Source organism: Oncorhynchus keta, chromosome 25 (genome assembly GCF_023373465.1).
Source record: "Oncorhynchus keta strain PuntledgeMale-10-30-2019 chromosome 25, Oket_V2, whole genome shotgun sequence".
In the NCBI taxonomy this organism is placed as follows: Eukaryota; Metazoa; Chordata; class Actinopteri; order Salmoniformes; family Salmonidae; genus Oncorhynchus; species Oncorhynchus keta.
Window position 1 is genome coordinate 25,205,458 of NC_068445.1, and position 10,116 is coordinate 25,215,573.

Sequence of the window (10,116 nt, forward strand, 5' to 3'; positions counted from 1 at the left end):
CCGAATGTACTGTATGTGTTCACCCCTCACTGCCCTCCACTTAAGCTATGACCTGTCACATATTCAATATACTCTTAAGGATCCAACCCTTTTTTTCAATATTCGCCTAAAATGACATACCCAAATCTAACTGCCTGTAGCTCAGGACCTGAAGCAAGGATATGCATATTCTTGATACCATTTGAAAGGAAACACCTTGAAGTTTGTGGAAATGTGAAATGAATGTAGGAGAATATAACACATTAGATCTGGAAAAATATAATACAAAGAAAAACCATGTTATTTTTTTGTTTTTTTACCATCATCTTTGAAATGCAAGAGAAAGGCCATAATGCATTATTCAAGCCTAGGTGCAATTTAGATTTTGCCCACTAGATGGCATCAGTGTATGTGCAAAGTTTTAGACCGATCCAATGAACCACTGTATACAGTATCTGTTCAAAATGTTGTATCAAGGCTGCCCAAATGTGCCTAATTGGTTAATTAATACATTTTCAAGTTCATAATTGTGCACTCTTCTCAAACAATAGCATGGTATTATTTAACTTTAATAGCTACTGTAAACTCAATAGTGCAGTTAAATTAACAAGAATTTAATATTTCTTCCCATATCAGAAATGTCTATGTCCTGGGATTTTTTCTGTTTCTTACAACCTCATGCTAATCACATTAGCCTACGTTAGCTTAACCCCCAAGGAGTACGCGCAATGCCGTCGTGGCCCACGTCAATGGAGACACATAGCAGCTCTACTGGTAGTGCTGCTACTAGCAGCAGTACTACACCTGCACCTGTTGACGACACAAGTTGTTCTGCTTCCACAAGCACATCCAATGCTAGCATCAGTAATTCTACATTTTTTGTTAGTCCAGCTAGCATGGACACTGAATCTGATGCAGCCGAAGAGCTACTGCCCCCTTACCCGGGAAACAACCGAACAACAGACAGGGACGTTGGACCATCGAAGAGGCGCAAATATGATGAGATCTACATTGATTTGGGGTTCACTTATATTGGGAGTAGTGCCTTTCCTCAACCACAGTGTGTTATATGTGCAAAAGTACTATCTCATAACTTGATGAAACCTTCACTCTTGTGCAGACATTTAGAAACAAAACATGCCAATTTGAAAAGTAAGCCACAGGAATTTTTTGAGCGAGAATAAAGTTGACTTTCGAGTAGTAAGACATGCATAAAAGCAACAGATACCATTAATAATAAGGGGTTAGAAGAGTCTTATATGGTGAGCTACTGAGTGGCTAAGACAGGCAAGCCCCATACTATTGTGGAGGACTTCATTCTTCCTGCTACCGCGGACATGACTGGGACAATGCTGGGGGAAAAGGCCTCAAAAAACTATTTAGACAATGCCTCCATCAAACAACACTGTTTCAGGACGCATCAGTGACATGGCAGGAGATATTTTGAAACAATTACTGTTTAGCATACAATCCAGTGAATTCTATGCGTTATAGCTGATTAGTCAACAGACGTGGCAGGCCTGGCACAGCTCCTGGTATATGTCCATTACGTTTATCGGGGGTCAATTAAGGAAGACATACTCTTCTGCAAACCATTGGAAACCAGGACAACAGGACAGGAACTGGGTTTTTGGACATCTACTGAGTGAGAAACTGGAGTGCAGAAAGTTGTCATTCTGTCAGAACATGTTATTATCAACTCTCGTATATCCTATGGAGAGAGGCAAAGAGTAACAGTCTGGTTTCAGTCACTGATAAGGTTGTATAGCCGTGGATTAAGAAGGAGTGAGGAATGTGGACGGAGGTCAGGCCAGATGATGTGAGAAGGAACAGTCCTATGACATACACATAGGAGGCAGGGCCATGACTACACTAATGAGAGGAACCACGTTAGTTCCTGCCTAGCAACAGAGGTGTATTGGCTGCTGGTGCAAGGAGTTGACTTAGCCCAGTAGAGGGTATAAATACATGTACTTGTGTAAACATGTCTTTGTCTTTCAGCTGTTTGACCCAGTCGGTGAATAAATTTGGTTTGAGCTTTGACTAGTTGTCCATTAGTTTTTCACTCTGTTTGTCAGAACCTAACGCTGTCATCCATAGAGTATCAGTCTAAGAGTGACGCCTTCATCATAAATGACACGGCAGCAGGCAGCTTGATGTTGCCCAACTTTGTGGCAAGTAGGCTATAACCAGCGGTTGAGATGACTTGCAGGGGGTAAGCATGTCGCTCCATCTATCTGTGAACCTTATTGATTGCCTCTGATGTTTTTTTGAATCAATCTCCATTAACCAATTGCCATTTTCTCCATTACAATTCGTTCAGAGAGACAGATTATGGGAGGGTCTGTAGGAGAGTCCTATCTGTGCTACAGGAGAGATTCCACCAGGTAAAGGGCTTTGTGTCCCTCATCACAACACTGGCTAATAGAAGGTGGCATCTCACTGCCTTGCTTCCCCTGAGGATTCCACAGACAGCATTTACTTTGGCTGATTAAAACTGCTGCAAAATAACATCACTCCTCTTTTATTTTGGTGGGACCAGAACCCCTTTAATGGCGGTGATGTTTGTGTTCTTGGAGCTTCTCGTGGTTGGTTCCGACATGTCAGGGAATATTTTAATTACTGATACCAAAGAAAATCAATGCCTGATTTTTAAACTTTTGTGTGAGATATGGTAAAAATATATTGCTAAATATACTGTGCTGAGGGAAGTAAGAATGGGGACATATTTACATGAACATTAAATATTGTAAAGATAACATTGATCAATTTACAAATGACACATTTGTGAATTGTTCCAATTAGGAAGGACGTGGAGGGGGCTCAACCAATGAGGTGTGACCAAAACATTTAATCATATTTTGCTTTTAAAGAAATGTTTCAAATGACAAATTATAATATATTTGTTGGACACTTGACAAGAAATACACAACAATAAAACAAAGCAAAATCTGTGAAGACCATAACATGCTTGAACAGCAATAAATAAATAAATAATAAAATAATATGCCATTTAGCTGACGCTTTTATCCAAAGTGACTTACAGTCATGTGTGCATACATTCTACGTATGACGTAGACGCAAATCTGACTGTGGCCACACACCATGGGTTTATTCTTAAAACCAATCTCTTCTTTCCACTGAGTATCCTCTCATTATAAAGCTCTGGCTCTTCTGAGAGGTATTTGTATGGAGCCTTTTTCATACCTGATACAGATGATGTGTGCTTGCTGGATTTATATCATGTCAGCCCTTGGCCTCCGCTCTCCCAAAGCCCCCTGGCGCTGTCACCAATCTATCAAGTCCATCAGTGTTTCAGGTGTCCTGTGGAACACCAGCGGGCAGCTCAAATGAGCTGCCTCTCCTCCCTCTGCTGAGGCAGACTGAGCAAGCAAGGACCTCCGTTCCGTCCACCAGGTAAGGATCTCTCTCCTCTGGTGTTTTACAGAATGACGTTATTTCAGAGAAACGTCTGATGCCTCAGATCTCCTTGAGGTAAAAAAAAAAAATATATATATATATATATATATATATTCTCATTGCTCCACCTGTACTATACATTATTTTGCTGGAGTAGGTAGAGGAATGGTTTGGGCTAAAACAAGTGTCAAGTCCAAATGGAATTATAGTTGAATTTTGATGACTGATTATTTAACTGTGATATTTTGTTTTCTGTATACTTGATATGATTCTATTTAGTTCAGTCTGTGTATTCATCAAAGTATATTAGTATTTACAAATCGTGAAGTAGATGAAATTCTGGTCCCTCTTTCGATGATTCATTTTTGTTTCATTTTTTAATTTTACTTTTATTTAACTTGGCAAGTCAGTTAACAACAAATTCATATTTAACAATGACGGCTGACCCTGGCCAAACCCTCCCCTAACCCAGATGACACTGGGCCAATTGTGCACCGCCCTATGGGACTCCCGATCATGGCCGGTTATGATACAGCCCAGGATTGAACCAGTGTCTGTAGTGATGCCTCTGGCACTGTGATTTAGAACAATGTGCCACTCAGGAGCTCAAATTCATAAGTAAATAGACAGTCAAATGACCGGGCTTAGTCTTGCTTTATGGCAAACCACCAGCTGATCATGAAGTGTAAGTCATCCTGTAAAAGGAAGGCTAAGCTTTATATCATCCTCCATTAAAACATTGTGCACCCCTATAAAAGCACAGCTTGGAGTTTATAGGGCTGTGAAGGGCATTGCAGACAGTGGTGATATACAACCAAAGCAGCCAGCGACCAGCTGCCAGCAGCCACTTCTCCCTCCCTCCCTCAGCCCTGTCCAGTCCACACAGCCTTTCAATGCCAACACTCCATTAAATCAACCAGTAACCCATACTTCCTGATCCAATTCGCAAACAGTACAGCACAGTAATTGTTTGAAAAGAACAACCTATTCAATTCCTCATGATAAAAGTTGAATGATGAAAGAGCTCACTGGCACGCCCTGGTCGAAGTAGTTTGTGTTTATCTTCATGTTTGGGTCAGGCCAGGGTGTGGCATGGGGTTTTTGTATTGTGGTGTGTTTTGTCTTGGGGTTTTGGTATGCATTGGGATTGTAGCTAGTGGGGTCATCTAGCAAAGTCTATGGCTGTCTGGAGTGGTTCTCAATCAGAGGCAGGTGTTTATCGTTGTCTCTGATTGGGAACCATATTTAGGCAGCTTTGGTTGTTTTGTGGGTGACTGTCCTTAGTGTCCTGATGTCCTTGGTTTGTGTTAGTTTACACAAGTATAGGCTGTTTCGGTTTTCGTTATGTTTATTGTTTTGTAGTGTTTGTGTTTAGTGTGTTTTTTCCTTAAACATGAATCGTAATCTACACGCCGCATTTTGGTCCGACTTTCCTTCACCACAAGAGAACCGTTACACTCACTGTGTCACGTTCGTCTGAATGAATGGACCAAGGCTGTGTACTTAGAGTTCCACGTGTTTAATAAATATGAAACTCACCAAAAACAATACAGAAGAAAAAGAAACGTGACCTTCTGAGAAAAAAATATCCCACAAAAAAAACAGTGGGAAAAGGATGCCTAAATATGATCCCCAATCAGAGATAACAATAGACAGCTGCCTCTGATTGGGAACCATACCAGGCCAACATAGAAATTATAAAACTAGACTACCCACCCTAGTCACACCCTGACCTAACCAAAATAGAGAATAAAAAGGTTCTATAAGGTCAGGGCGGGACACACAGTGCATTTGGAAAGTTTTCAGACCCCTTCACTTTTTCTACATTTTGATTCTTTACAGACGTATTCTAAAATGTAAAAATAATCCTCATCAACCTACAATACACACAATACCCCATAATGACAAAGCAAAAACAGGTTTTAGACATTTTTGCAAATTTAACAAAAACAAAAAACAGAAATACCTTATTTACATAAGTATTCAGAGCCTTTACTATGAGACTTGAAATTGTGCTCTGGTGTATCCTGTTCCACTGATTATCCTTGAGATGTTTCGACAACTTGATTGGAGTCCACATGTGGTAAATTCAATTGATTGACATGATTTGGAATAGCACACACCTGTCTATATAAGCTCCCACAGTTGACAGTGCACTTCAGAGCAAAAACCAAGCCATGAGGTCGGAGGAATTGAGGTCGAAGGCACAGATTTGGGGAGGGGTACCAAATATTTCTGCAGAACACAGTGGCCTCTATCATTCTTAAATGGAAGAAGTTTGGAAACACCAAGACTCGTCCTAGAGCTGACCGTCCGGCCAAACTGAGCAAACTGGGGAGAAGGGCCTTGGTCAGGGAGGTGAACAAGAACCCGATGGTCACTCTCAAAGAGTAGCAGAGTTCCTCTGTGGAGATGGAAGAACCTTCCAGAAGGACAACCATCTCTGCAGCACTCCTTCAAACCTTTATGATAGAGTGGCCAGACGGAAGCCACTCCTCAGCAAAAGGCACATGACAGCCCAATTGGAGTTTGCCAAAGTCACCTAAAAGACTCTCAGACCATGAGAAACAAGAGTCTCTGGTCTGATGAAACCAAAATTGCTCTTTGGCCTGAAGTGTCACGTCTGGAGGAAACTTCCCACCATCTCTATGGTGAAGCATGGTGGTGGCAGCATCATGCTGTGGGGATGTTTTTCAGTGGCAGGGACTGGGAGACTAGTCTGGATTGAGGGAAAGATTAATGGAGCAAAGTACAGAGTTTTTTTTGTTGAAAACCTGCTCTAGAGCGCTTAGAACCTCAGACTGGGACAAAGGTTCACCTTCCAACCCGAACAATGACCCTAAGCACTCAGCCATGACAACGTAGGAGTGGCTTCGGGACAAGACTCTGAATGTTCTTGAGTGGATCAGCCAGAGCCCGGACTTGAACCCAATCAAACATCTCTGGAGTGACCTGAAAATAGCTGCGCTGCGACGCTCCCCAGCTAACCTGACAGAGCTTGAGAGGATCTGCAGAGAAGAATGGGAGAATCCCCCCTAAAAAAAAAAAAAATGTAAAATTGTATTTCACCTTTATTTTATTTAACCAGGTAGGCCAAGTTCTCATTTACATCTGCGACCTGGCCAAGATAAAGCAGAGCAGTTGCGACACAAACAACTCAGAGTTACACATGGGATAAACAAACGTACAGTTAATAACACAATAGAAACGTCTATATACAGTGTGTGCAAATGAAGCAAGTTTAGGGAGGTAAGGCAATAAATAGGCCATAGTGACGAAATAATTACAATTAGCAAATAAACACTGGAGTGATCGATGTGCAGAAGATGAATGTGCAGGTAGAAATACAAGTGTGCAAAGGGACAAAAAGTGGGTTTGGCGATGAATATGAAGCGAGGGCCAGCCAACGAGAGCGTACAGGTCGCAGTGATGGGTAGTATATGGGGCTTTGGTGACAAAACAGATGGCACAGTGATAGACTGCATCCAATTTGCTGAGTTGAGTGTTGGAGGCTATTTTGTAAATGACATCGCCGAAGTCAAAGATCGGTAGGATAGTCAGTTTTACGAGGGTATGTTTTGCAGCATGAGTGAAGGATGCTTTTTTGCAAAATAGGAAGTTGATTCTAGATTTAATTTTGGATTGGATATGCTTACTGTGTGTCTGGAAGAAGAGTTTACAGTCTAACCAGTTGTCCACATATTCTAAGTCAGAACCGTCCAGAGTAGTGATGCTAGACGGGCGGGCAGGCTAGTAAAATGGGTTGCAACAATTGCGTCGGATAATTTTAGTAACAGAGGGTCCAGATTGTCTAGCCCAGCTGATTTGTAGGGGTCCAGATTTTTCAGCTCCTTCAGAACATCAGCTATCTGGATTTGGGTGAAGGAGAAATGGGGGAGGCTTGGGCGAGTTGCTGTGGGGGATGCAGTGCTGTTGACCGGGGTAGCGGTAGCCAGGTGGAAAGCATGGCCAGCCGTAGAAAAATGCTTATTGAAGTTCTTGATTATCATAAATTTATCGGTGGTGACAGTGTTTCCTAGCCTTAGTGCAGTGGGTTGCTGGGAGGAGGTGCTCTTATTCTCCATGGACTTTACATTGTCCCAGAACCTTTTGGAGTTTGTGCTACAGGATGTACATTTCTGTTTGAAAAAGCTTCCCTAACTGCCTGTGTATATTGGTACCTAACTTCCCGGAAAAGTTGCATATTGCGGGTGTAATGCTCCGGGTGTCGTGGGTGTGGAGTTAAAATGCAGGAGACAGAGTTCAATGCTGTGCGTCTTTTACTAGCACCAACGCACCACAGGGTGCTCACAAAAGTAACGTTCCCAAACACAGGGGAAAAAATACAATGAAGAAATACACGACTAGGCACTAAACACGTACCTCTACAACAGAGCCGAAGGTTACAATGAAAATAATCCCGCACAACAACCAGGCGGGCCGGCTGTCTAATAAAGACAAACTAATTAAACTAATTAAACATGAACAGGTGCTACCACTAAACATACAAGGAGGGAGAGGAAAAACAATCAGTGGCAGCTAATAGGCCGGTGATGACGACCGCCGAGCGCCACCCGCCCGGGAAGGGGAAACACCCTCGGTCGGACTCGTGACAGTACCCCCCTCCTGACGCGCGGCTCCCGCAGCGCGCCGACACCGGCCTCGAGGTCGCCCCGGAGGACGAGGCGCAGGGCGATCCGGATGGAGGCGATGGAAATCCCTCAACATGGATGGATCCAAGATGTCCCCCACCGGTACCCAGCACCTCTCCTCCGGACCGTACCCCTCCCAGTCTACGAGGTACTGCAGGCCCCTCACCCGGCGTCTTGAGTCCAGAATGGCCCGGATCGTGTACGCCGGGGTCCCCTCGATGTCCAGAGGGGGGGGAGGGACCTCCGGTACCTCACTGTCCTGCAGGGGACCAGCTACCACCGGCCTGAGGAGAGACACATTAAACGAGGGGTTAATACGATAATAGGAAGGGAGTTGTAATCGATAACACACCTCGTTTATTCTCCTCAGGACTTTAAAGGGCCCTACACACTGCGGACCCAGCTTCCGGCAGGGCAAGCGGAGAGGTAGGTTTCGGGTCGAGAGCCAGACCCTGTCCCCGGTACAAACACGGGGGCCTCACTGCGGTGGCGGTCAGCACTCCTCTTCTGCCGTCCACTCGCTTGTCGTAGAGATTCCTGGACGGCCCTCCAGGTCTCCTTGGAGCGCTGTACCCATTCCTCCACCGCAGGAGCCTCGGTCTGGCTCGGATGCCATGGTGCCAGGACCGGCTGGTATCCCAACACACACTGAAAAGGGGACACGTTAGTAGAGGAGTGGCGTAGTGAGTTCTGAGCCATTTCAGCCCAGGGAATGTATCGTGCCCACTCCCCTGGCCGATCCTGGCAATACGACCGCAGAAACCTACCCACCTCCTGGTTCATTCTCTCCACCTGCCCATTAATCTCGGGGTGATAACCGGAGGTCAGGCTGACAGAGACCCCCAAACGTTCCATGAACGCTCTCCATACCTGAGACGTGAATTGGGGGCCCCGATCAGAAACGATGTCCTCCGGCACCCCGTAGTGCCGAAAGACATGGGTAAATAATGCCTCCGCAGTCTGCAGGGCTGTAGGGATACCGGGCAACGGGAGGAGACGGCAGGACTTAGAAAACCGATCCACAATCACTAGAACCGCGGTGTTCCCCTGAGACGGCGGAAGATCGGTCAGGAAATCTATGGACAGATGTGACCATGGCCGCTGTGGAACGGGGAGGGGTTGTAGCTTCCCTCTAGGAAGGTGCCTAGGAGCCTTACTCTGAGCGCACACTGAGCAAGAGGAGACATAACCCTTAACGTCCTTAACCAACGTAGGCCACCAATACCTCCCCTGAAGGCTCCCCACTGTCCTCGTCACCCCAGGGTGACCCGAGGAGGGTAGGACGTGAGCCCACCGAATCAGCTTGTCCCGAACATCAAGCGGCACGTACCTTCGCCCCGCTGGACACTGAGGAGGCGCGGGTTCAGCCCGTAACGCCCGCTCGATGTCCGAGTCCACCTCCCATACCACTGGGGCTACCAGCTTTGAGGCGGGAAGGATGGGAGTAGGTTCGGTGGACCCATCCTCGGTGTCGTAAAGGCGGGACAGTGCGTCAGCCTTCACGTTCTGGGAGCCCGGTCTATAAGACAAAGTAAACCGGAACCGGGTGAAGAATATGGCCCACCTTGCCTGACGTGGGTTAAGTCTCCTTGCAGCCCGAATATACTCCAGATTCTGGTGGTCGGTCCAGATGAGAAAAGGGTGCTTAGCCCCCTCAAAGCAAGTGTCTCCACACCTTCAGAGCTCTAACCACCGCTAGCAACTCCCGATCCCCCACATCATAGTTACGCTCCGCTGGGCTGAGCTTCCTTGAGAAGAGGTTTTGGTGGCGTACCCGAGCGCTGTGATAGCACGGCACCCACCCCAGCCTCGGACGCGTCCACCTCCACTATGAATGCTAGAGAGGGATCCGGATGCGCCAACACGGGCGCATCAGTGAACAGCGCCTTCAACTTGTTGAATGCTCTGTCCGCCTGTGCTGACCACTGCAATCGCACCGGGCCCCCTTCAGCAGTGAGGTAATGGGAGCCGCTATCTGGCCAAAACCCCGGATAAACCTCCGGTAGTAGTTGGCAAAACCCAAAACCTCTGCACCTCCTTTACCGTGGTTGGAGTCGGCCAATTA